Source organism: Arvicanthis niloticus, chromosome 1 (assembly GCF_011762505.2).
Source record: "Arvicanthis niloticus isolate mArvNil1 chromosome 1, mArvNil1.pat.X, whole genome shotgun sequence".
Classification (NCBI taxonomy): Eukaryota; Metazoa; Chordata; class Mammalia; order Rodentia; family Muridae; genus Arvicanthis; species Arvicanthis niloticus.
The window spans coordinates 62000900-62026152 of record NC_047658.1 but is presented as its reverse complement, the minus strand read 5'-3'; the positions used below and the strand labels follow the sequence as shown (position 1 = coordinate 62026152).

At 39.2% G+C, this 25253-nt stretch overlaps 1 protein-coding gene and 1 non-coding gene across 25 annotated transcripts in view; one reads left to right on the top strand and one right to left on the bottom strand.

Annotated features, from left to right (window-relative positions):
* Positions 1 to 25253, bottom strand: part of Dlg2 (discs large MAGUK scaffold protein 2) — a 1841012-nt gene that overhangs the window by 287488 nt on the left and 1528271 nt on the right. The gene's annotated exons all lie outside the window — the stretch shown is intronic.
* Positions 21948 to 22011, top strand: LOC117699601 (U7 small nuclear RNA). Its single transcript, XR_004605243.1, has one exon. It is a non-coding gene; the product is annotated as a U7 small nuclear RNA (small nuclear RNA).

Here is a 25253-nt window from a genome sequence, read left to right as displayed (position 1 = left end):
AGTGAGTTTGGATGAGAGAAGATTCTCCATTTCATTTTGGAACTGGTAAGTTTGCTGTCTCCATTGGACATGTATGGCTTTTCAGGTTCTTGAAAGATATACACCAGGAGTTTAGAGAAATGGACAATGTTAATAATTATTTTGCTATTTATATCCCCAGGATCAGTACCTAAGCACAGGAGAGCCACATGCAGAAGAAGTCTGCTGTACAAAGTAACAATACTCAGATCACCCAATCCACAGAGCGCAATCAGGTTAGAAAAGCTAATATATGTAAAGCCCCTGAATGGTGCCTGGCATATGGTTAGGGCATACAATTACCCTCTATTGTTGGTTCCTCTCCAGTTGCACTTGAAGTGAGAGGAAGACCCAGGCTAGTATAAGATTAATAAAGGACCAGTTAATCGACCAGGAGAAATGCTAGAGTGGTAGATTCTGAGAAAGGAAGCATGAGGCCCTGTAAATTTAGGCATCCCAAGCTGAAGTCCTATCTCACTGTAAGCCTATTCTATTGGGAGCATCCTTCATCTCTCTGTGCCTTAGTTTCTTCATCGAGGAAGAGAGATTCATACTAAATGTCTAGGTCCCTTCTAGTGTTTAATAAACAATCATACTCTATTCTCAGTATACATTTTGTTGACAACTTGAGAAAAATGGCTCACTCAGCTTTAAACTTTTACAGCACCCCAAAGCAAGTTTCAAAGTGAATGAACTATAAATTGCATGTGAAGTAGAAATTTCTAATTAAGTTTCCTGTTCCTCCTGGAGGCAGTGGCACTTGGCGAAGAGCGATAACACTTCTGACAGTAGCTGCCTGAGAACTCAGGACTAGAATTCTGGAACACGAAGAAAAATGAAAAATTGATATTGGATATTTACGTGTCTTAGAAGTTAAACATTAACATTCCCCTTAAATTTGGCTCGCTGATGCAAAAAGTGCAAAATTATATTTAAAAAAAGATTTTAAAATGTCTGAGCTTTGCCAAAGGCATCTGTAGAGGGCTGATCATTTTGCAGTCTGTAACTGAAAATAATAACATCAGTCTAGTTACATAAATCCAACCTATGGGATAAAGTGCAGGAAAGAACTTTCAGGATTCATGTACTTAGAATAATAACTACCTCAATGAAAACAGAGAAGCAAAAGATACTTGAGACCTTGTCAATTACTGCACAAATCTATGATCTAATCACTATCTCTAGAGCTGATGAATTTAACTAAAAGCTTATAAATCTCCCTTTTTTACTATATATTTTCATTTGGGAGTGAAGATTTCAAACTTGTTGTACTCAAAATCAAACAATTTTTTTTCCTGAACATAATTATTTTTTCTTTACTCTCAACAGATAACAAATACCACATATACCACTTGAGCTCCTCTGAGAGCACATAGGGATGGGCCCATGGCTCCAGCTGTATATGTAGGGGAGGATGGCCTTATTGGGCATATAGGTGGGAGAGGAGGTCCTTATTCCTGTGAAGGCTGGATACCCCAGTGTGGGGGAATTTGAGGGCAAGGGCAGGGAGGTGGGACTGAGTGGGTGAGTGGGTGGGTAGGGGCACACCCTCATAGAAGCAGGAGGAGGGGAGATGGGATAGGGGGTTCCTGGGGGGAAATGGGGAAAGGGGATAATATCTGAAATATAAATAAAATATCCAATTATATATATATATATATACATATATATCCAATTATATATGTATGTATATATATATACATATACATATATATCAATTATATGTATATATATACATATATATCAATTATATATATACATATATGTATATATTTGTGTGTATATATATGTGTGTGTGTATGTGTGTGTGTGTGTGTGTGTGTGTGTGTGTAAATTAAAAGAATCTTCCTGTCTCCTCTCTCATCTCCTCCAGTAACGTATCAATCAACAGCTCTATTTAGTCTAGCTTAGAAACCCTGTTACTCTTTTCTGAATCTACCCCACCTTCGGCAGCCCAGCAGTTGTCCTTGGGAAGTAGCGGGAGCCTGTGAATTTCTACTGTTCCTGGGACTGCTTCATGCCCACATCATTTCCCTTTCACCAACCAGATATCATAAAGTTCATATAAAGTTCACATCTTTCCTTCCCTTACCATCTTTTCATTGGCTTCTTGCTCATTTGATCTTGGCCTTTATCCCTGCTCATTCCTTTATTCCATCTCATATTACTCTTTGCTGTTTTACCTTCATATATATATATATATATTTTGCCTCAGTATATGGTTCCTTCTGTCTCTGGGCATTTGTACCAGAGATCCAGACAGCTAAAATATTCTTTGGCTATTCTCTTATCTGGCCAATTATCTTCCTAATTCTCGGCTTATGTGCCAGTTTTTTAGAGCATTTTGCTCATGCTCCTTCGAATTTAACCTCTTTGCCTGTCTATGATAGATCATGCTTTAATTTACAAAGTTCAAAACTATTTGATAATTTACCTCATTAAAAAACATCAAAAAATCTTCGCTTGGAGGCAGAGGTTCAAGTATCTCCACCAGTCAAAGATAGATGTTATATCTAGGTTGGTCAGTGGGTTACACCTCTGATTGAACAATTCCAAACTTATAAAGCCTATGATTAACATTATTTTTAAAAAATGTATAAATGCAAAAAGGAAAAGGGGGCATGGGATAGGGGTTTCCTAAGGGGGTGGGGGTGGGGGAATGGGGAAAGGAGATGCCATCTGAAGTGTAAATAAAATATCTAATAATAAAAAAAAAATCTTCCCTTGAGTAAAACTTTCATTTTTTTTACCCCCATCCCCTTAATAGCAATAACACTATATAGAGGCTAAGTAATAGTCTTTCAATTAATAAATGTTTATAACCATTAGATCACATAATTTTATTTAAATCATCAACTTTTATTTGACAATTAATTACCATCTACTTATAATAAACCAGGTACTGTTAAGAGACCTTTTCATGACTTTGTCTTCCTGGGGGAGTACTGTAGGCATGGAAACAGAAAGTTTGAGGATAGGGCTTACTAATTTTCACTTCTGCAAAGCTCTATGATGATGGATGAGATGTGAGTTGTTTCTTGATGATGTAGCTCTTTATGTTCTCTATGGTGTGCCAGAACTTCATTAGTTGACAAACTTTCTGGCTTGGGCTGGAGTTGGGGGGAGAGGGGGGGTAGGACTCATCAGTTATGATGCAGTGGAACAGCCCCAGATTTCCCCTTAACACATAGACGTGAGGGAGAATATCTACACATGAGAACAGTGGTCTGTAAAATGCATCATAACTCCACTGTCATTCCAAGGCCATGTCCATCATTTGTTTGTTTGTTTCATAGGAGCATCTGTTTAATACAAGGGTAAACTGTGTAGGATTGTAGGTGTATTGGTTGTATCCACGAAGGCACAGCTACATAGACTAGTAACCTTGGAAACACTACTGCCAAGAATCCTCACACTTGTATTTCTTCACACTGCCAGGCAAAGAGTGAGTGAGACTCTACTGTGATAGGATTCACTGCACTGTATCTATCACCTTCCAGCTCTCTCTCCAAATACTCCATCCTGGGCTGAAATGGGTATGTTATTTGAGACTGATTCTCTGAATTAGAGTAAAATTCAAGACTATCTTTGGTGGATTCTGGTAATAATTTAACCTCTGAATTTGATCAAAATTTTGCCCTCTGAGTCACCTTCCAGTCTTATTAGTTTAATTTTAAAATAAAAAGACTGCCTGGAAGTACTCTATTCTTCATCCAAAATTCTCTTTTGGTATGTATGTGGTTTCTAGATTGCTGATATGTTTTTACTGAATTACTCTACTGTTAATGGCCATCAACAGGGAATTGAGTAAACAGATTGTGAAATATTTATATAGTAAAGCAAATACATCCTTCAAAAGCAACAACATCTAGGATTCTGAAATTGAAAACTGTCCATGATACATTGCTAAGTCAGAAGAAAGTTTTAGGAGGCTATTTATAATTTCAATTTTCTCGTAAAAATTAGCAGCAAGGATATATGATCTTATAAAGAATTGGTTATGAGAAATCACATAACCAAATACTAATAGATGCTTCAAAGGCCTACAGAACTATAGCTGGGTGGGGTAGCAATGATGGGCAACAGTTTATGTTTCTTTTTAAAGCCTTCAGTAAGGTCTGCATGATTTTTCAGTCATTACAGGTAACCATAACAAAATTAGAAATTATAGCATGAGGCAGTTTTAATGATTGAATTTGAAGTTTGTTTCTTTAACCCCCCAACATAATTTTCATATTATATTCCAATTCCAAATGAACTTTGTTAAATTAAATTATTGAAATTATGCACAAAATAACACTCTGATTTGAAAGCAGCAGAGAAGGTTCTTTCTACTCATCCCTGAGTACCATCTATTAGACTCATTAATTCACTAATTAGGTTTTTCTAATCACATTGCTTCATCTAAATGGATACAAGGCTTACAATCAGATTACATTTACCACTACTGTTGAGGAACGATACTTATGAGTCTACTATCCCTTCAAGCTGCCTTCTTATTTTGTTCTTATCTACTTTTCTACATAAGCCCTAAGTATTGATTAAGACCATCATAGTGAATTTCCTTTCCAATTTATTTTGTACAATTTCAAACAGCAGAAAACTTGGAGAATGATGCACTGAAATCTCACTGAACTTCCATTAGGACCTAACAGTTCTTAGTTCTTTCTTTCTCACTCTTTTTTTAATTCTTACCCATCTTTCTGTTAGAACAGGAAAAGAGGTGTGGAAGGAACCACCACCATCATCTCTGAATAATTTGAATATATCAACAAAGCATAAAGATGTTTTGTCAGCATAAAGATGTTTTGTCAGCATAAAGATGTTTTCTGTATAGTCCTCATGCATTCCATTTTCTATCAAAGGAACCCAACAAAACTAAAAATAGTTCTATGCTATATAGTATAGTGCATTTATTCAAATTTCCTAAGTGTCTTAAGAATCTTTCAGGGATATTTTATTTAATGATTTATTTATTACTATTTTATGTTGCAATGGTGTTTTGGTTACATGTATGTCTGTGTGAGGGCATCAGGTCCCTTAGAACTGGAATAACAGACAGTTGTAAGTTGTCATGTGGGTGCTGAGATGTGAACCTGGGTCCTCTGAAAGAACAACCAGTGCTCTTAAACACTGAACTGTCTCTTTAGGCTTGGATTTTTCTTTTTTGAAATATAGAATTTGATCACTATGTGTGAATTGCATCTGTGTTTTTTTATTGTGAGTTGTTAGTCATTATTAATCTAGGACATGAAATCGTCTTTCTCTTAAATGCATTGACTTTTAAAAGAATGGTATCAGGCCAGATGTTTCTGAACTGTCCCACAACTTGTGTTTTCTTATTTGCCTGATCATCATTAAGTAAAAAAAAAAAAATTAGCACAATCTAAGCAATGTTGTGTATGGACTACCATATTACAGAGGGAGCAGCCACATATATGGCTGCCTCACTATTTGTAATTTCCAGGTTGAGTACTTGTGTAAGCACCAAAACAACTTGAAAGATAACTTTTCTCTTTGTTGACAGGAAATCTGAAGAGTAATTTCTGTGGAGTCACAGGATTCTTTCCCTCAACATGCTTTCCCAACTTTTCTTTTTTCTTTTGGAAACATCTATTGATTATACTTGCCTAAACATTATTGAGATTTGAAAATGGTGATTTTGTATTTTTTTTATTTCTTGTTGAATCATTAGCTGATACTCTCACGTAGAAAACCTTCTCTTTCCTTTCTTTTTTCTCAGTATCATCACAGACTCGAATTTTTGACCCTCCATGTTGTTATCCAATGTTTCTTATTATTTGCCAGCTTTCTCCCTAATATCCATCTCTCCTTTCTCTCACTCTGCTTTTCACAGTTTTGAGTTTGTATACCCTTGTTAGGTACTTGGTATATCCTAGCCAGTCTACTTTTCTCCAAATGTGAGTGTTCACACTATACATGAAGCAGCTGGTCCTCTTTTATGGTTCTGTTTGTTGGTTATATGCAAATATCTTTTCTTTTAAAATGTATTATTTGGGGGCTGGAGTGATGGATCTAATGCTGAGAGCACTGACTACTCTTCCAGAGGTCCTGAGTTCAATTCCCAGCAACCTCATGGTGACTCACAACCATCTATAATGGGATCTGATGCCCTTTCCTGGTGTGTCTGAAGACAGCTACAGTGTATTCACATTTATGAATAAAATCTTTAAAAAGGGTGTTATTTTGAAGATTTTATTTTTATTTTATTGTTTTATGTTTATATGTATTTTGCCTGCATATATATCTGTGATTCATACAAGCATAATGACTCAGAAGCCAGAAGAGTGAATTAGATTCACTGGAACTGAAGTTACAGCCACTGTGAGCCACTCTGTGAGTATAAGGAACCGAACCCCAGCTCGTTGCCAGAGTAACAAGTGCTCTTTAACTGATGATACATTTCTCTGGCCCCAATTTCTGTCTGTCTGTCTGTCTATCTGTGTGTATACATGTGGGTATGCATGTATACATGTATGTATTTACATGTACATCATTTTATGTGTATAGGTATGTGTTGGTATGAGTTTATGTGCACCATATGTGTTCAAAAACAGTCAGAGACCACCAGAGGGTATAGACTTCCTGGAGTTGGAGTTGCAGGTAGTTGTGAGCCTCCATGTGAGTGCTAGGTAAAGAACCCAGTTCCTTTGCAAGAGCAGTAAGTGTTCTTTACTACTGAGTCATCTCTTCAGCTTTTATGTGCAAATTTCTTATGCTTTTATTTCAGGCTTTCTATTATAAGGTGTTTGCTACAGCTCTTCACTCTCTTCAGATCATACCGTCCTTTGACATGAGCAGTATTAGAGTTGGTCTTATCTAACCCTCCCGTATCATAGGTACACTGACTCGGGCCCAGAGAATGAAATAATTAGTCAGTGTCATTCACCATATTTGAGACACAGTCCAGACGGGAATTCTAGTATTTAGTGCTCTAACAACACACCTCCATATCCTTAGCAAACCTTTTTTGAAGCTACTAGCTTTGCACATATCCTTGTCCTGGCTTTACTCCCTGTGGCTCTCTTCCTGGTCCCTGTTCTGCTTCCCATTTCCTGCAGTTCCCTCATGCCTTCATTTTGTCTCATGTCAAGGTTAAGTTGTATATTTCCAGCTTTGCTGGAATCCTGATGGTCAAGTGCTACTTACCTGGTCAGCAGTCTGGTAAGCTAACAGCATCACACAAAGCTTTCTCTTTCTTTTGTGACTTACTACATTTTTAGCAATGAAGACAATTCATAATATTAATAACAGTACTAGAAATTTTAGACATCAGAAAAAGAGAAATTATAGACAACTTTCTTTCCTAGCCTTCAGGCAACATTTGATAATTAATTGGACTTATAATTCCTCTCTATATACCCCGCTGTCTACACACTTACACCCATACACACATAATCTTTTTACAGTCCTGTGTCTTATATGACTTTATATGTAAGCAAATGATGAAATGATCATTAAAAACCACACTATTTACCTCCAGATATAGTTATTGCTTAAAAATGAGATTATACTATATGCCTTATTCTATGATTTGATTCTTTTATCTGTTATCTCCCTTTTAAATAAATACCAGCAAGTAGATTTAATCCCCTTGAGAAAAGCTTCTTAAATTGCTTTATGTTTCCCAGAGTGGTACACAAATTATGGTCACTATAAATTATTATTGAGGGCCAAGAGACTTATTTGAGCCTAACCAGTGTCTTCCCTGACTCTGAGAAGTCTGAAGATCCATTGACTCTTACTTCTCTGAAGTACATTGCCAGTGACTTGGTGGCCAGTTCCATAGCTAATAATGGAAAGACAGTGAGCCAGAGAAGAAAGTGGGGTGAGAGGTATTTATAGGAGAAATATTCAGGAATCCACAGAGAAGGCAACTGATTTTCTTCAGGGTGGGCAGAACTTCCTGTCAGAGCTGCCAAATTGAATATGTGATCTTTTGGGGAGTGTTAGATGAACAACCCAATAAACAGCCTTAACTTGAAAAATCAGTGATTTTATAAAAGATTTCTGAGCACTAGGAGATTTAGAGGATGCTATAGAAACATTTCAAAACTCTAAAAAAGGCAAAAAGAAATTCAGAAGAGGAACAATGACTGCCCTCAGGAAGCCTTCTCTGGAAACCTTCTCCTCTATGTCTTCCTCTGCTCTCTCAAGTGTTTATCAAGTTCATAAAGCAGCCGTGGCTGTGCTCAGGATTTCAGCAGTCCCAAGTGGGTATTGTAAGCATCAGAAAAATTTCCATTTACATAGGCGGGGAAGGGCTTTTTTTTTTTTTCTCCAGTCATTTAAATCTTTTCTAATTACTAACCAATTCCCTTCTTTCCAGCCCTTCCAATTTAGCAAACAGAATGCAGCTCCCTATAGAGCACTAGTTCTCAGCAAAGTCTTAGTTTCCATGGCTAGTTGCTGAAGCTTCAGACGTGAATAGAGTGGTAAGGCCAGACTCCTTTAATGACAAAACAGCATCAGAAAATTACATTCATTTCCATGGTTTAGTTTGTAGAACAAAGTAAACCTCCAGTAAATAATGAGTGAGGAGGACAGAGTAGGAAAGAGAGTAGGGAGGTGATAATGGAGGGAATGTATCTAGACTTCAGACAGATGAATTTTTATTTATTTATTTATTTGGTTGGTTAGTTGGGCTTCTTTGTCACCCCCTCCCCCAGATGTGTTTCTTTTTCATAAACCTGGCTGTTCTGGAACTAGCTATGTAGACCAGGCTGGTCGAAGAACTCATAGAGATCTGCCTGCCTCTGCCCATCCCCCCCCCCCCCAGGTGCTGGGATTAAGGGCATATGCTACTACTGTAAGGCAACAAACTTTAAAGATCGTCTGAGAGGATGCCAAGACACAAAGAACATTTGACAAAGCTCAGGGAGTCTTGTGGAAATTTTGGGAGAAGGATTGAGGGACCCAGAGGGGATAGGAACTCCACAGGAAGACCAACAGAGTCAACTGTCATGGACCCTTGTGAGCTCCCAGAGAATGAACCACTAACCAAAGAGCATACATGGGCTGGACCTAGGCCCCTGGAACAGATGTAGCAGATGTGCGGTTTTGCCTTCATGATACTCCCCCCACCCCCTTACTGGAGCGGTGTGTTGTTCCTAAATCTGTTGCCTGTCTGAGGGTCCCATTCTCCTAACTGGGTCACCTTGTCTGGCCTCAGAGGGAGAGGATGTGCCTAGTCTTGCAGTGACCTGATGTCACAGGGTGGGGTGATGCCTGGGGAAGAAGGGGCATCCTCTTCTTAAAGGAGAAGGGGGATAATGGGGAAGGAGCTGTGTGAGGGGAGACTTGGTGAAGGGAGCTGTGATCAAGGTGCAAAATGAATAAATAAGTAAGTTAAAAAGAAAAGACGGCCTATGACTAGAATTTAAATATGGAAGGTGATTATTCATAAAAGCAACACTAGTCACCAGAGATAGACTATAAGAAGATCAACTAAGACGCTTTGTATTGCTGGTTCCTCCAAGGCCTAGACTAAAGACAACTTTTAAGATGAAGAAGTCGAGGCAGAGAGTGATTAGCACATTTCCAAACTAACAGTGAGGATGCTGGCTTCTGATTGTGTGACATATAAGCTGTCTGTCAGTTTCCCTACTACTCTGCCCTTTTCCTGTATTGTCTCTGATACTTCCTGCCTCAGGTTTGCAGGTGATACCCTGCCTCAAACAGACACCGTCCCAACGTTGAACTAAGTCCTCCCTCCATGCACAGGACTCAAGGATCCCTCAGAATATCAAGAAAAGATGTTAAAGAAGAGCAATCTCAGTTCTTGCCAGTGTAGGTTGTCACCACAGGTTAATGCTTTTCTGTCTACAGAAAAGTCCTTTGAAGCATGTGAGAGTCCTGACTGGAGGATTGGCTTCCCTCACAGGCAATGGTACAGAACATTGGGCCATTTTGCAGCTTTGGTCATCATAGAAAGCACAACTCCCCATCAGATCTTAATATCATCTTAATAACCCTGTGACCAAGTTTCCACCTCCTGGTCCATCTCTCTCCAAAAATCACAGGTTACACTGGTCAGTTTTGAGAAAGGCTGACTGCAGGTTCTGTCACATCAGTGAGATCAGCCTGACCAGCATGAGGTCAGTAAAGACTGGGGCAGGGGCAGCACCAGAGGCTGTAGGAAACAGGGACCTGCAACTCTAAAGCTTTATCTATCACATTCCTAGTTGTCAGCTAGAGAATAAAATAACTAACTCCTGTTGTTGCTGTCACTGGGCATTTCTCATACCCAAACTATGAGTCTGAATCTTTAAGCTGTCATCTTTTTATCTTTCCTTTTCTCACTGAACAATTAAATACACCTGCAACAATTTTTCTTTTGCAAACACAATTGTTCTTTTGGCAACTGGAAGAGTTGCCACAAACACTACTCTGTAAAGCTGGGAGTCCCTTCATTCTTGGGCATAGTTATTCTTAGTTCCCCATTCTGGATGCCTCCCTGTCCTACACTCAGGGTCTCATCTCTGCAATTCTCTCCTGATCAGTGCATCCTGGGGTGGGGGGCACATTCACTCCCTCTGCCTCGCCTTTCCTCGGTGACTGTCTCAGTTGGCTCCACTCCCACACTTGTGCTTCTGATGTTCTCCTCATGACCTTGGACTAATCTGTGTCCATCTTCCTCTCTGTTCCTCCCTAGCTGATTTGTTTTACTTTGTCAAGAGAGCAGACTGCAGCTGACAGTGTTTACTGTAGAATTTTTTTTAAAGTTGCATTATCCACTTGAAGCCCAAACTTAATGTGAAAGGTTCATAAAATTTTTCTAATCCATCAAGACAACTAAAATGTCGAGCTAGCTGTCAAATAGGAACAAGCTGGAAGAACTTGTTTTCCCATATTGAAAGAGCAAAACTACCTAAACTTGAATTATAAAATGCTATCTCAGAAGGTCCTGTTAATACATAATGCTCTATGGCTTTAAGTCTTAAGTTGTGTGGTCTATTTTCTTTCTGTCTAGGACTCTGGAGAAAGCTCCTTGGGAATTTCTGGCCCCTAAAACTGCTTTTGGACACTTTAAAATCCATTGCTGTCTAATGTAGAATCCTGCTGCATATGAAGGAATGGACTGAATGTTCAGTTTGCTCCTTAACGTCATCATTATAAGTCAAAGGTTCTAGACTCCATGATTTCCTTCTCACCTACCTTTTATCTTTTGCCTAGCACTATCTCTCTTTTGAATTTTAGAATTGTATGCATAGGTCAAGATTTCCATTATATCAGTGGCAATCTCTGCTTCTTGTTTTTTCTTTTGTCAGCCTCTCCTTTTCTGTTTTATTTTGTTTTGAAGTAGAATTCTGCTCTGTAGACACACTGGCCACAAAATCCTTTGACTCAGCCTTTCTGGGGGGGGAGGGGGGGTTATCGACTAGTCCTTTTATGTTGCCATAGGCTCCAAACCCTAGACACAGGTATAATTTTGAAACTGCTCATCAAATGTGGCTCTATTCTTTCTTACCATTTAGCTTTAGAACGTTGTGCCTTATTTATGAAATAAACAAAGATATTGTACAAATTCCTCTGTAGTTAGAATGTTGTAATCCATCCATCCATCCATCCATCCATCCATCCATCCATCCATCCACGGGGCAAAGGGGACTATATGATCTCTGTCTAAAACCTTACATTTTGGGATTTTAACTCTGTATGTTTATGAAGTGATGATGAGAATACCTACTTCCAAAAGGTAGGAGGGTTCTATTGAGGACTATGATATAAAAATCCATTCAACAAATGGCAGTTGTTCTTTTAACACATGGAATTTAATTTTTTCCCCACAATCACCACCTCTAACCAACAGTTCTAAAGCAGAGCATCTGTAACAATTCTACACATATAGATACGTAGAAAACTATAGCTTCATGGTGGCAAACATGAAATTGAAAGTGCTTTCCTAGAAAAATGCCATCTCTGTATCATTTAGCCCCAAACCACTGATGTTGGTCACTAAAAATTTTTTAATTTCATGTTTTTAATATGAATACAAGGCAAATTCTAAAAATTGTTCTTCAGGGGTATGCAGCTGCTAGATTAAAAGACCCAAAACATCATTTTGTGTGTAAAACTAATGAAATTTGTTTCTTAAAGTCAAAATTGCTAACTAAAGCTGGCTGGTTCTTCTTGCCAGAGTAGTATAAGAAGGTAGGAATATGAGTTTAAGATGAAAAGTTTAGCCTGGGAACTATGGAGATGACACTATACTTGTATTTATTATCAGAGATTAAGGAAAGGGGCAAATCTGCACTGTGTTAAAGGAACAGCATTGAAGCTGTGTGCTAAGGAGCAGAACCTTGCTCTGAGCCATACTCCAAGAAGTAAATACAAGGAAGTCAGCATGGCACACACAGAGAGAATGCTGTCCCCCCCCCCCCATGCATATGTGGAATAAGTGTAAAAGGATTCATGGGAGAAGTTCAAAGTGATCAAAGAAAATTAAAACAGAGACAGGAAAATGAAACCTGAGGTACAAGTTTCCCAAGTGAGCTTTTATCTAAAAGAACTTGCCTTTAAGACCATCTGCCTAAAGCTTTTGAACATCTCTTGGTATGGTATTGTCTATGGGATGAGGAACCCTTGTCTTTGTTAACCGCCATATGCTGCATGGCCTTTTTGTTTTAGAAAGTCCAATTCAAATTTTACTTTTATGGTTCTTTCCAGTACAGAACATTTTTCTTTCTTTTTTTTTTCTTTTTACTATCTGTGCGTGCATATGTGTGTGTTTCTATTTTATATTTATGTCATGTGTATACGTTATGTATGTTTGTTTATGTGGTCATGTCCATATATAGGTCAGAGGACAACTTGAGGGAGTTGTTCTTTCTGTCTCCCATGTGGGGCCTGGAATCCTGTTGGCTTTACTTGTCACAAGCACCTGAACCTTTTGAGCCATCTAGGTGGCCCTATGAGACTATATAGGCAAATAGTTTTTTTAAACGTTGTTTTCAATTGAGGAAAAGTGCTGTGCTACCAACTCCCTTCAGCCAAGTGCGTTGTCTTTGATATAGTAGTTGTGTGGGCCAAGAAGTACATATGAGCAGGCAGGGGAGATAGCTCAGTCAGTAAAGTGCTTGCTTTGCAATCAAGAATACCTGGATTCAATGTTAAGAGCCTGAATAAAAAGGTCTGTATGCACCAATAATCCCCTGTGGTGGTATGAATAAAAATGACCCTAATATGATTATAGGGATTGGCACTATTAGGAGGTGTGGTCTTGTTGGAGTACGTGTGGCATTTTTAGAGGAAGTGGTGGGCCTTGAGGTTTCAGATGCTTAAGCCTGGCCCAGTGTCTCATTTTTTTCTTCAGTTGCCAGCTGATCCAGATGTAGAACTCTAAGCTACTTCACCGGTATCATGTCTGCTTGCATGCCACCATGCTTCCTGCCATAATGACAATGGATCAAACCTCTGAACTGTAAGAAAGCCCCAATTAAATGTTTTCTTTTAGAAAAGTTGCTGTGGTCATAGTGTCTCTTAACAACAATAGAAGTCTCACCCCATCCCCTACAACTGTGGACTTTGGGGCCTCCAACCTTGCTGAGCTAGCCCATGCCAAGGAGATACGGCGTCTGACTCATAAGACAAGACAGACGGCTTCTGAAGAATGATATCCAAGATCATTCTCTTGGATATATATATGCTCACATGTAAACATACACACATATACATGGTCATATGTGAACATACACACAAACATATACTTATATCTGAACATGTACATGTACACACATACACAATATATACAAACATCTGACATAACCTCCAAAGCATATAAATTCACAGTTTTTGATTTTCTACAATGTGCCAGATGCTGTGTCATATATGAGGGTTAGTAAGAATCCAAGGTCTTCATTAAAGACACAACTTTATCTACTGCCTTCTGAAATGCTATGGAGCACTGTGTTCCTGCAAGTCCTTCTTAGAGTTACAGAGCTGTAGTATCCCAGGAGTTAATTAAGATGAACTTATTTAGTCTTGGGCTTAAAACCTAATACTGTTAAAATGCTGATACAGGTAGTTGAGATTGCTTACCTTATTTAAGCCCACTGTGAACCACTTGATGACTTCATTGAGAGGGCAGAAAAGAACATTGAGAATGGTAGGTTCCTGGGTGCTACCCAGGTAAGAACTAAAATGAGAAAATGCACTGGAGGTCAGATTATGTGGTTGGACCCAGACTGTGTCACCAGGCTCAGATGAAGCACTCACTTTAAAATTGGAGACATTTGCTCTTAGAGGGGAGACCAGCTCAGTTTGTAGAACTAACTTTGGGTCAGCTGGTGTTGTTGCCAAAGAAGGATGACTACTTGACATTGGTAACTATGATGCAGATTATACACCTTGTAATACAATTAAGGCCTATAAGGATGGTTAAGCCATCCTTTTACAGATGAGAAGACTCAGCAAAGACATGTTCAAAGTCCCATGTCTAGTTAGTAGAGAATCTGGGTTCAAATTCCACTCTGATTCTAAAGTCTCTTTTTATTCTTTGAAAATTAAAAAAAAAAAAATCTAGTTACCATGGAGACCAAAACGGAAAGACTACTTTGTGATAAGTTCTCTGAGCTTCTGTAAATTGTCTATTGGCATTTCCATGAGCAACTACAGCATGGTAAATGAGATTCTGTTGCGTCCATTACGCTTAGCAGAATGAGCAGCAACAGCAAGTCATCACTAGCCTAGGTGTGGAGCTGGAGCCCAAGTGACATGTTCAAGATGACGGTTGGCGTTCCATGACAGAAGCCTGATCCACAGGTTCTTTGTTGGTGACCCTTTGCTTCTGATTGTACTTTCTAGCACCAGTGCAGATGAGTTAGAATTAATTTCATAGCAAGGCCTGACAAATGTTTCAACAACCAAAATAATGGCCAACAACAACTAAATCCTTCCCTGTGTCAAATGAACCTAAACACAGTAGACACTATCTTGGTCCATTTCGCAGCTGCCCTACCGGCCTTTCAACACACCACCCAGTTCCTATGATAACGAAGATCTGTGCCTGCACAGCCAACTTCTCAGCAAGTTCATGCTTGAGTCATCAGAGTGAAAGCAGAGGTGAAGACTCAGCAGCCCCATGAGAAATACACATTCTCACTGTTCCCCCACCTCTACATGGACACAGAGCACCTTGGACAGAGGAAACAATTCCTACAGCTCCTAAACTGAAGATAGCCAATCATCAGGGCATTCCTGCATCCCATTTGCTGGTTGTTCCATCAGGAGGTACAATGAGAACAAGAATGGAAGACAGCAGCATGCAAGCTACAGGCCAAACTTTCTGGAGTCTGCAGGGTGAATCTCAAGCTGTTTGGATTTATAATGCCTCCACCTTGTCTGCTTCTCTAAGTAGCATGCGAGGTTGTACTTGGTATAAGCAGGCCTCATAGGGGCCATTAGGGGGCTCTACTGGTCTTTACTTAGACCAAGGCAGAGAAAGGGTTTGGTCAGCCCTTTGTGAATCCCTAAGTTCAAGTTTTACAAATACATGTCCTCTTTAGTGTTTGAATACTCTGATTTCTGGAATCATTAGTTTAGCTTCTGCTAAGTCAGATTCACTCTTACATCGTGGACAGCAAACCTGCACCTTATCTAATTATTGTTCTGTTCTTTATTATTCAAAACACACTATTTGAAACCCATCATTTGAAACACACCAGAGCCCAGACTGACTTCCAGCTGATGCTAATCCTCCTGCTTCACCTTCCAAAGTATGGGGATTACAGGTACAATCCCATCTCACTGTGACTGATTCTCACTCCGTTTTTCTTCAGTCGTGTTTCAGTCCTTCATCTTTAGGGAATCTCAATTCTCTTTCACCCTGTAATATACTCTGACACTTCCTGTTTATGGTCCTTAGTCTGGCTTCTTGATCCCTCTGTAAAAATATAGCAATTAAAATGGCCCATAAAACCTAGGCATGGTGTAGCTGGCACAGAGAACAGAAGGATGCTCTAGGGATACATGCCTGTAGATAGGACTGAGATAGACCCTTGAGATAGCATCACCAGATGGAATCTTGTGGTCATCAGATAGCTTCTTCTCTCCTTTTTTTCTGGTTGGGCTGAGGCTGGAAATACCTAATATAACTAAGTACTTGGTGAGTCTTTACATGTACTTTAATTCTGTACATCCACACACTCATTTAATGCCATCGAATCTGAATGATTTTATTAGAAAATGGGAAAAGAATGTATTCCCTGGCGCTGTGGTAGGAGGGTTGTGTGAGATAATATTTGCTGTGCTTGGAGACGTGATTATCACAGTTAATCTACGTTTTAATTTCACAGTAGAAAGGTAATTACAACTGTTAAACCCATAATCATGGAAACTGCAGCCCACAGGTCCTATAACTACTACAAACATAAGATTATCCATACACATTTTAATCAGAAAAAAAGAGAAAAACATTTTACTCTTCTCTCTTCACCCCAAAGGATGTTCAGAGTTTGAGTATGTTGCCCTCTAGTGACTGCTATTATAAAAGACTACAGATGTTAGCTACAATTCTAAATATTCCTCAACTCTGCTTGGATTCATACATTGTTGTCGGTTGGCAACACTTGAAATCATTGATATATTATACCCTTCTCACTATTTATGTATTTAGTGTGTGAAATTTTGGCCAACTATTATATTCTGAGATCTTCACTCAGAATCTATTTCAAATAGCGATCTAACTTGATTTACTCATTGTATTTATATGATATTCATAACGCATCAAGTGAACAAGAAGGACATTTTCCTGGTTACAGTCTAACGAGGTAAGTGAAGCACTAAGCATGACTTTATACATTAGTATGGTAGTGTAGAGAGAATGGGTAGGGTGTAGATTTAAGGGAACTAAGATGGAGGAGTTTCTGTGTATGTTGCGATGATTGTGTAGGAATAGGGAGAGAAGACATCCAGTATGGAGCCATCTAAGAGATGAAGGACAAATGGAAGACATCTATTCTGGAGGAGGAACTGGAGGTAGGGACAATATTTTAGACAAAGGGAAATATGTCAGGCAATGAAGAAAGGAAAGGCCTTTATGGACGAGGCTGGATGTGTTATGAGAAAGTTACACTAAGACATTAGACTTCGTTTTGATGATTAAATTCTAACCACAGCCTCTGAAAAATCACAGGTATATGCCTTCGGTTTTTAACTTGCTTTAAATACTTTATTAATTGAAAAGAAATCTAGCAACAAGCCTGTCTTAGCAGAAATTAGTGACTTGGACATATTTAGTACATCCTTTTATCGCTTTGTTTTCTCTCTCACACACATTCCTAGCACAGAGGAGCACGGAGTGTTCCATGGATAGTAAGTGACAGCCTTTTATTTGGCAGAACTGTGAAAGGGTCGGGAGTTTGTCATCCCACTGAGCTACGTGTGGAGTCCTTTGCTTTTTCTATCCTTGATTAGTCTTCTGTATCTCATGTTTGTTGACTCAGACTCCTCCCATGTCTTGGATGTGCTCTCTACTTTTCACATATGCATAGGACCTCACAGTTGGTTTTCTGTTTGCACCCAATGAGAAGCCTCTCACTTCAGATTTAAGGCAGAGAGCAAAGCAGAGCGAGGATCCTGCTTAGGTCTTCCTGTGAGGTTTGTAGAAATCCCTTATCTCTCTGTGTTTTCGTTATGGTTTGATCATGTATGAAACGACTCTACTTCTCAGAGAACTCAGAAAACATCTTGAGGATGTGACACATGGGTCAGTGATTGCTACATGCCTTAGAGCAGTGTAACTCAGAAGCTTCTATCAAGGTTTTTGTAGACAGAGATAGTGGATGAGTAAATACAAAAATAGAGTAGAGTAAAATATTTGTCAAAAGAAGGTCAGACGGATGGTAATTAGGGAACCAAAAACTATGCTATCTTAAGACTGTGTCTTAAGACTTTTCCCAGGAAAAAGAAAAAAAAAATCACAGGCTACTCAAGATGAAAATATTGTCATTTTAAGTGGCCAAAAATGCAAGTTGACTGTTTCATAAGCAATGATCAACAGTGTAATGATAGAAAGAAAATTTAAAATTCAGGAAAAGGGGAAAGAGAAGTGTGGGCAGCATAAGAAACTGTTCAAGGAACTTCCAAACTGAGGCACCATCACTCAGCTTCATGCTTTGTTTGTTTGTTTGTTTGTTTGTTTATAACTCTTGCAATAATGCCTAAGTGCTGTCTGCTCACATAAGGTTGGTGCTCAGGGACACAGAATCAAATTTCTGGTAAGTTGGAAAGATTTCCTAGCCTCAATTTCAGGCACAACTACCTCATATCTATTTACATCTATAATCAGGATTTCTATAGGTGAAGGCAACTCCTGCTTAGCACAGAACAAGAAGCAAAAGGAAACAAAAGGAAAGAAAGTACTTCCCCTCCTGGGTTCTATGACAGTTGGAAATAGGAGAATAGAATAGCCGTATATTGTTTAGTGTACTTTATTTTGCCCCTGAGACCTGAGAGATAAAGGTGATAGCTATGTCTATAATTAGTTACACAACGTCACTGATCCATCAAGAGGTTCTATATCTAGGGAATATATTGAACAAGAAATAAAAAGAAATTAAATGACATGGAAGGTTGATTTCTCAATGTCTCCTGTCTCCTTCAGATAAGGGAAGTATAGACACACATTCAAAAAGTTGCCCCTTTAGAGCTTTCTCAGGAAACCACCGGTCTCAGCATTCCTGTCTCATTCTCAGTGCTTTGTTTCTAAATCAGATGACCCTTGAGCGTGGCAGCATATGATTGTAACCCCAGTACTACGTAGGTAGAGGCAGGGAGATTGTGGGTTTTGGTTTTGTCTTTGAAGGCAAACTCTCATAATTAAATTTAAGTAAACAAACAATAAACCAATTCTACTTCCATTTTTGATTTATCCTTTTTGCACTGAATTATATATTTAAATCTACCATTGTGGTAACAATTATCATTAATAGCGTGCCTACCACCGTTCAAATGTAAAGCCTCCTTCACACAGCTCTGTACAAAATCTTTTGCTGCCATCGTGTGGATATTCAAGGAACAATCCCAATTGCCATTTGTTTATTTCATTTCACTGGAGTGCTTGGTTCCTATGCCAGTTTATGAAAATAACTGGAAAAATGTCTAAAAGAAGAACAATTCAGTGTGTATGTTCTGGTTGCTCCCATTATATTGTAAGTATGACTTACTCTCTCCAGCCTTGGGCCCTTTATGTAAGGTCATGATAATTAGTGTTTTCTCTGACTGTCTCAAGGTTGACTTGAGAACACAAATGGAAAAGTGGCTTGGTGAATCAGAAAGTACTAACTGGAACAGATACATGATCATTATTATCATAGCAAAGGCATCTCACAGGTAACAGGCTAGCTGTGGTTCAGGAAGACAGAAGATGTTCCACGGGTAACAGGTTAGTCTTGGTTCAGACAGGAGAGCCCAGGCTTTGATCACTGCCTAGTATGAAGTTTCAAGACTCAGAGTCTAATCCAGGAGAGATTCTTATTAGAAGGAATTCCTGGAAATAGTTTCACCTGAAGCAGAAAATGCTGTGGTCCTAGGATAAAGAAGGGAGTGTTTTCTTTCTAACAACTTCATTGATATGCAGGGAGGTCTTGTCATTTCCCAAGTCACAGCTGCCATTCTTGAAAACTGCTATGCCTGGGGCACGATCCAGGAAGCCACAATTCAGTTATTAATTCTATAGGGTTTTTAGCCCAATTAACTCCCTTTCCAAAGTCTGAGCACAGAGGTTGTAGGATGCATCTTAAATGACTCAGATGATTGAAGAAAAGCCTGAACATTTTGGTTGAAGATTTCAGAAGCAAACTTCTGAGGAAAGGTTCCCTTAACTTCCATTTTGCACCATCTATGGTTGATTCACATGCTTATGTGTCTGGTGCTGGCTGAGGCCCTGGAATGCAGTGATCAGCAAGACACAAGCAACCCTGCATCTCAAGCAACTCAGTCTGCAGAGAAAAAAATTCACATAAAAGTTCCCCCAATTTAGAAAAATAACCAAATAAACAACCAACCTAAGAGGAGGGCAGCCATTTCTTTCAGTATCTGAATACTACCTAAGGGTCTTTTTTTAAAAATCTAATTTCTTCCACATCAAGTAAACCTCTCTTCCTTGAACTCTTGATGTTCTTGACTTTAATAACTAGTCCTCCAGTGGATCGTCTCAGATACCAGTTTCCAGAAAACTATTCTTTGCCTTTATTTCTCTACCTGCAAATTGATCTTTACAATTAAAATGTCATCACAAACATTAATCAACCCATGCTTCAAATATAATTTCTATTCCTCTCTCCCTGGTATGGTTTATAATTTAATTAAAATATTCACTGAGCATCAGGAATTTCAGGTTAAGCAGTTTTCAGCCCATGATTGTTTTGATTGCAAATTAGTTTTTGATGTGATAATTTCAGAGCATGAGCCTCCTGATGGGAGTTTCCATGGAAACAATACAGACACAATTTCTTGCCCATGAATAATTTTATCACCTGGAGCTGTTGTGCAGCATCTGCCTAAGCTTCTCCTCCTCTATCTAAGGTTTTCTTCATTTCTCTTGTATGCTATCCAGGTTCTCTATGCTTTAAAAAAATTACTCTGGCAGAAGTCCCCTGCTCTACCAGAGGCCATGGTGGTATCCAGGAGTTCAGATTGATGCCTAACTCAATTGTCAGAGAGGCTTCATCCAGTAACTGTTAGAAACAGATACAAATACTCACATCCAAACATTAGGCAGAGCTCTGGAAATTCCTGCTGAAAATGAAGAAAAAGGATTGTAGGAGCCAGAGCTGTCAAGAACACCAAAAAACCCCCAAAATCAAAAAACCAAAAAACCAAAAACCAAAAAAAAAAAAAAACCAACCAACAAAACAAACAAACCCAACCAAACAAACATAAATAAATAAATAAATAAATAAATAAATAAATAAAGCAAAAAAACCTACAGAATCAACCAACTGGGCTCATAGGGTCTCACTGAGACTGTGAGACTGAACCAACAACCAAAGAGCCTGCATGGATGTGCAACTTGGTCTAACAGATGTGTAGCCTGGTCTTCTTGTGGGATTCCTAATAGTAAGCACAGGGATGTCTCTGACTCTTTTGCCTGCTTCAAGGGCCCCTTTTCTCCTACTAGGTTGCCTTGTCCAGCCTTAATAAGAGGGTAGGTGCCTAATCTTATTGCAACTTGATATGCCATACTTAGTTGATGTCCCTGAGACACTTGTCCTTTTTCTAAAGGAAAATGAAGGGGGAGTGGATGGGGGAGGAACTGGGAAAGGAGGAAGGAGGGGGAAACTGCTGTTGGGACATAATATATGAGAAGAATAAATAAAAAATTAAAAAAATAATTATACAAAATAATTTAGTCTCTCTCTCTCTCTCTCTCTCTCTTTCTCTCTCTCTCTCTCTCTCTCCCTCTCGTGTGTGTGTGTGTGTGTGTGTGTGTGTGTGTGTGTGTGTGTGTGTAGGGGCTGGGGGAGTCAGTTCTTCCTTCTACCATGTGTGTCCAATGGATTGAACTCCCAATCAGGTTTGGTAAGATATAATAGTAATTCCAGCTACATTTATTGTTTGTGCTTACAAAAGCAGGCGGTTTCCTGAGTTCAAGGCCAGCCTACTGCAGAGCTTGTTTAGGCCCAGACATGGTGGGAATGGTGATCTGAGAATTGGATCCCATCCATATAAACTTACTGTCTATGCTTACAGAGGCAGGCAGATCTCTGGATTCATTTGCAATGTTAAAAAAAAAATTCTTACTGTTTGTTTCTAAGAATCAAGGGACTAAGGTCTTGGGATGACGATTCAAGGGATAGTCAAAAGGAACCCTGCAGTAAATAATTGAATTGATATGTAAATAAAAGACTGGGTTTTGGTCTGCAGGAGAGAGTACCCAGAGAGAACTGTTTGGAGAGTGAACACAGAATTTCTTTATAGCTCTTTTAGAATTTTTGTAGCAGGATTTCTAACTTGGTCAGAAAATCCAAGGAATTTTTTTTTCCTGGGGCTTTTTTGACTTTGGTTAGAAAGTCCATTAGCTATCCAGAGAACTTTTAGATTTTTTTTCTAGCCCTAGAGAGGTGTCTCTGGCAGAGAGCTGTCTTAGACAGAGATCTATCTGGAAAGCTGTCTCAAGCAGAACACAGGCTGTCAGCTTGTACCCATGATTTGACTTTGAGTTGTTCTTTTGCCCCTCTCAAACGCCCCTTTCTCAGGACTTCCTTTCCAAGCCAAGACTGGTTCTTGGCAATGGGGAATTCAGTAAACTACAAGTTATCAAATAAGACTTTAATTATACACAAAATATTGTTTGAGAACACAACAAGATCACATCTTTTTCTGCATGCTATATCTATAGTTATATAGTCTTTCCACTGTTGGATTAACTCCATTATCAAAATGAAGGTTAGTAATGTGCATGCAATGCAAGCATGAGGACATGGTTTGGATACCTAGAACCCAGCTGTGGTGACCTCACATCATCTAGAAGCCAGATATGGTGACATGCTGGGACTGGAGAGATACAGACAGACAGATATCTTGGGCTTCCTGGATGACCAACCTGGCCTAATCAGAGAGTCTCAGGCTAGTGAGATATCCTTTCTCAAAAACAAGGTGGGTAGCACCTGAGGATTGACAGTTGAGACTGACATCTAGCCTCCACACATGTAAGAGCACACTCACATCTGCACTTAAATACAAACTCACACCTATTCACCCAGACCTGCACACACACACACACAGACACACACACAGCAGATATCTGTATTGACTCTAATTAACTGAGGGTAATTAGATGAAAAGGCAATGGGAATTTATAGAAAGATTTTAAGTTGCAGAATTATATAACTGAAATTTGTGTGAAAGATTTATAAAAGAAGCAGCACTAAGTCAGTTAGGTAGACCAGTACTCTTACTATGTGGCCTTATGCAAGTGATGTAACCTTTATGAATCTTAGAACTTAGATCTGTAAGACAATACTAGGCAAACCATGTCTGTTCCCAGTATTTAGGACCATTTTGCCATCTTGTCTACTCCTTTCACTTTTTTTAGGCTTGGGCCATTGTAGGTCACACTCCAGAAGCATTTTCTATTGTTTAAGCGGTAACTATGATTCTTAACAAGGTAGATCTTAAATTCCTTTTGTGAAACTTGGCAATCCCAAAGATCTCAGATCCTTCTTGTTTTAAAACAACCCAAGATGGGAAGGAAACACATCTTTACCTCATTAGAGGCACTGGCTAGGGCATATTTCTTTATCTCCATTATGGGCAGGGTCCAAGATCTAGCTAGCATCCTATACCAGTGAAAGGAAAAGGGAGAGAAAGAGAGAGTTTTGTAGAACAGTTTAGCCTGGGTGCAAATGGGCCTTGGTGATGCTGCCGGGGTACCCTCAAGCACCTGGCTCCTTCAGGGTTTCTCTCTGGGCTTTGACCTGCATTTCCTACAACTTTGTAAGATCCTATGAGTTACCAATTATTTCTCTAGCAAATTCAGTTTTCTTCTTATTGGTTCTTTATATTATCCAGAACTGGTAATATTTGCTTGGAGGCAAGAACTCCAGCAGCTAAGTTCTCTATATGCAGGCTACTATCGGGATACTCAAGGGCAGAAAGCAGGACCACTAAGTATCTGGTAGTGACAGCAGGAAGCCAAGCGCTTGGGGTCAGTCTGCCTCCAAGCTAGAAAGTCTCTTCAGTGTCTTTTATAAAATGGAAGTGATCATTTCTCAACGTATCTTAAAGATCCAACAAAGGTGAGATGGGGCCCACAGTAAGAGGCTTTGAACATGTAAACATGACATAAATGTGTTATTAACTAGCAAGATTTACAAAAGTGCAGCCAAGTGACTCCATTTTAGTTGATGGCTACTCCTTCCCTCAAAGGAGAAATCTGTTAGTAAGCTTTGCCCTTTGTCTGGGATCAGCTGTCACAGCACATTCTGAATGTCTACCAAGAGGAATTAGGTTATATAGATACTGCTACTCATCTGAATGGACCTCTTTTTAAAAAAGTAATTTATTTATTTTTATTTTCTATACATTGGTGATTTGCCTCTGTGTGTGTGTGTGTGTGTGTGTATGTGTGTATGAGGGGGTCGATTCCCCTGGGACAGAAATTATAGACAGTTATGAGTTGCTATGTAGGTGCTGGGAATTGAACTTGAGACCTGTGGAAGAGCTCAGTACTCTTAACCACTGAGCCATCTCTCTAGCCCCTGCCCATCCCACACCCCTTTAAAGAAGAAAGAATAAGCTATAAGCTGATTTAAAGAAACATTAAATTTTTAGTTACGTATGTAGCATAATATTTAATTTTCCCCCTGATTTATGGGATTTCCTCTTAGTCAACAGGATCTGTTTGAATTGGCAAACACATTCCATCAGCTAGGAAGTTTAAAGCTTTAGGATAGTCTGAATCTTCAGGGCAGACAGGTCCAGCGCATAGAGATCCAGATAATACCACAGAGAGTCGAGCTAGCTTTTCTTAGGGCCTTTGATGGCCTCTATCCACCAAGGGGATACAGAGGCAAATGAGAGGATATCTTGATCTTGAATGATGTTTCAAGGATAGTGATGCTTGGAAGTATCTTGGAGTCCAGAGGCACAAAGACTTCCTGGGGGCTCATGCATCTCTTCATAAGTGCTCTATTACAGTAGGCATCAAATGTGTTTTTTTTTTTTTTTTTCCCGCAACAACTGAAATCTGAGTGTGGATAGTCTCAGACATAAGTGAAGTGCCACATTCAATTTCCTTTCTGAAGTTTTGAGTTGCAATAAGGGTATCAGTTTGAAATCAGAAGCAATAGCAGTTCAAATACCAGGGTCAGTGCTGATGATCTGTATGGTACCAGGCACATTATTGAATTTCTCTGAACCTTGAAGTCAACCAAGTGTTTAGGGGGAATTCAAGAGCCTGTGCAGTATTTAACACAGTGCTTGGCGTGAAGGAATTGTTCAACTGGTATTAGATATTTTATCTCAGGTTCTCTGTTATTTTTTCCTGCCTCTAGGCTCCTTTTGTAGAGAAGCAGTCCCCTGTAAAAATCTCCCCATGTTCCTACACCGGCCCAGTGGGTCTGGCACTCTCTATTAGCTTTCCATGTTGGAAATAGCATGTGTCTGGTTCTTCAAGAGGCACTATGCTCACCAAGGACATAAAGTACACTTTTATGTTCAGTTCTCAGCCCTCAGCCACTGTATTCAAGCAGTGGATACCCTATAAGGAC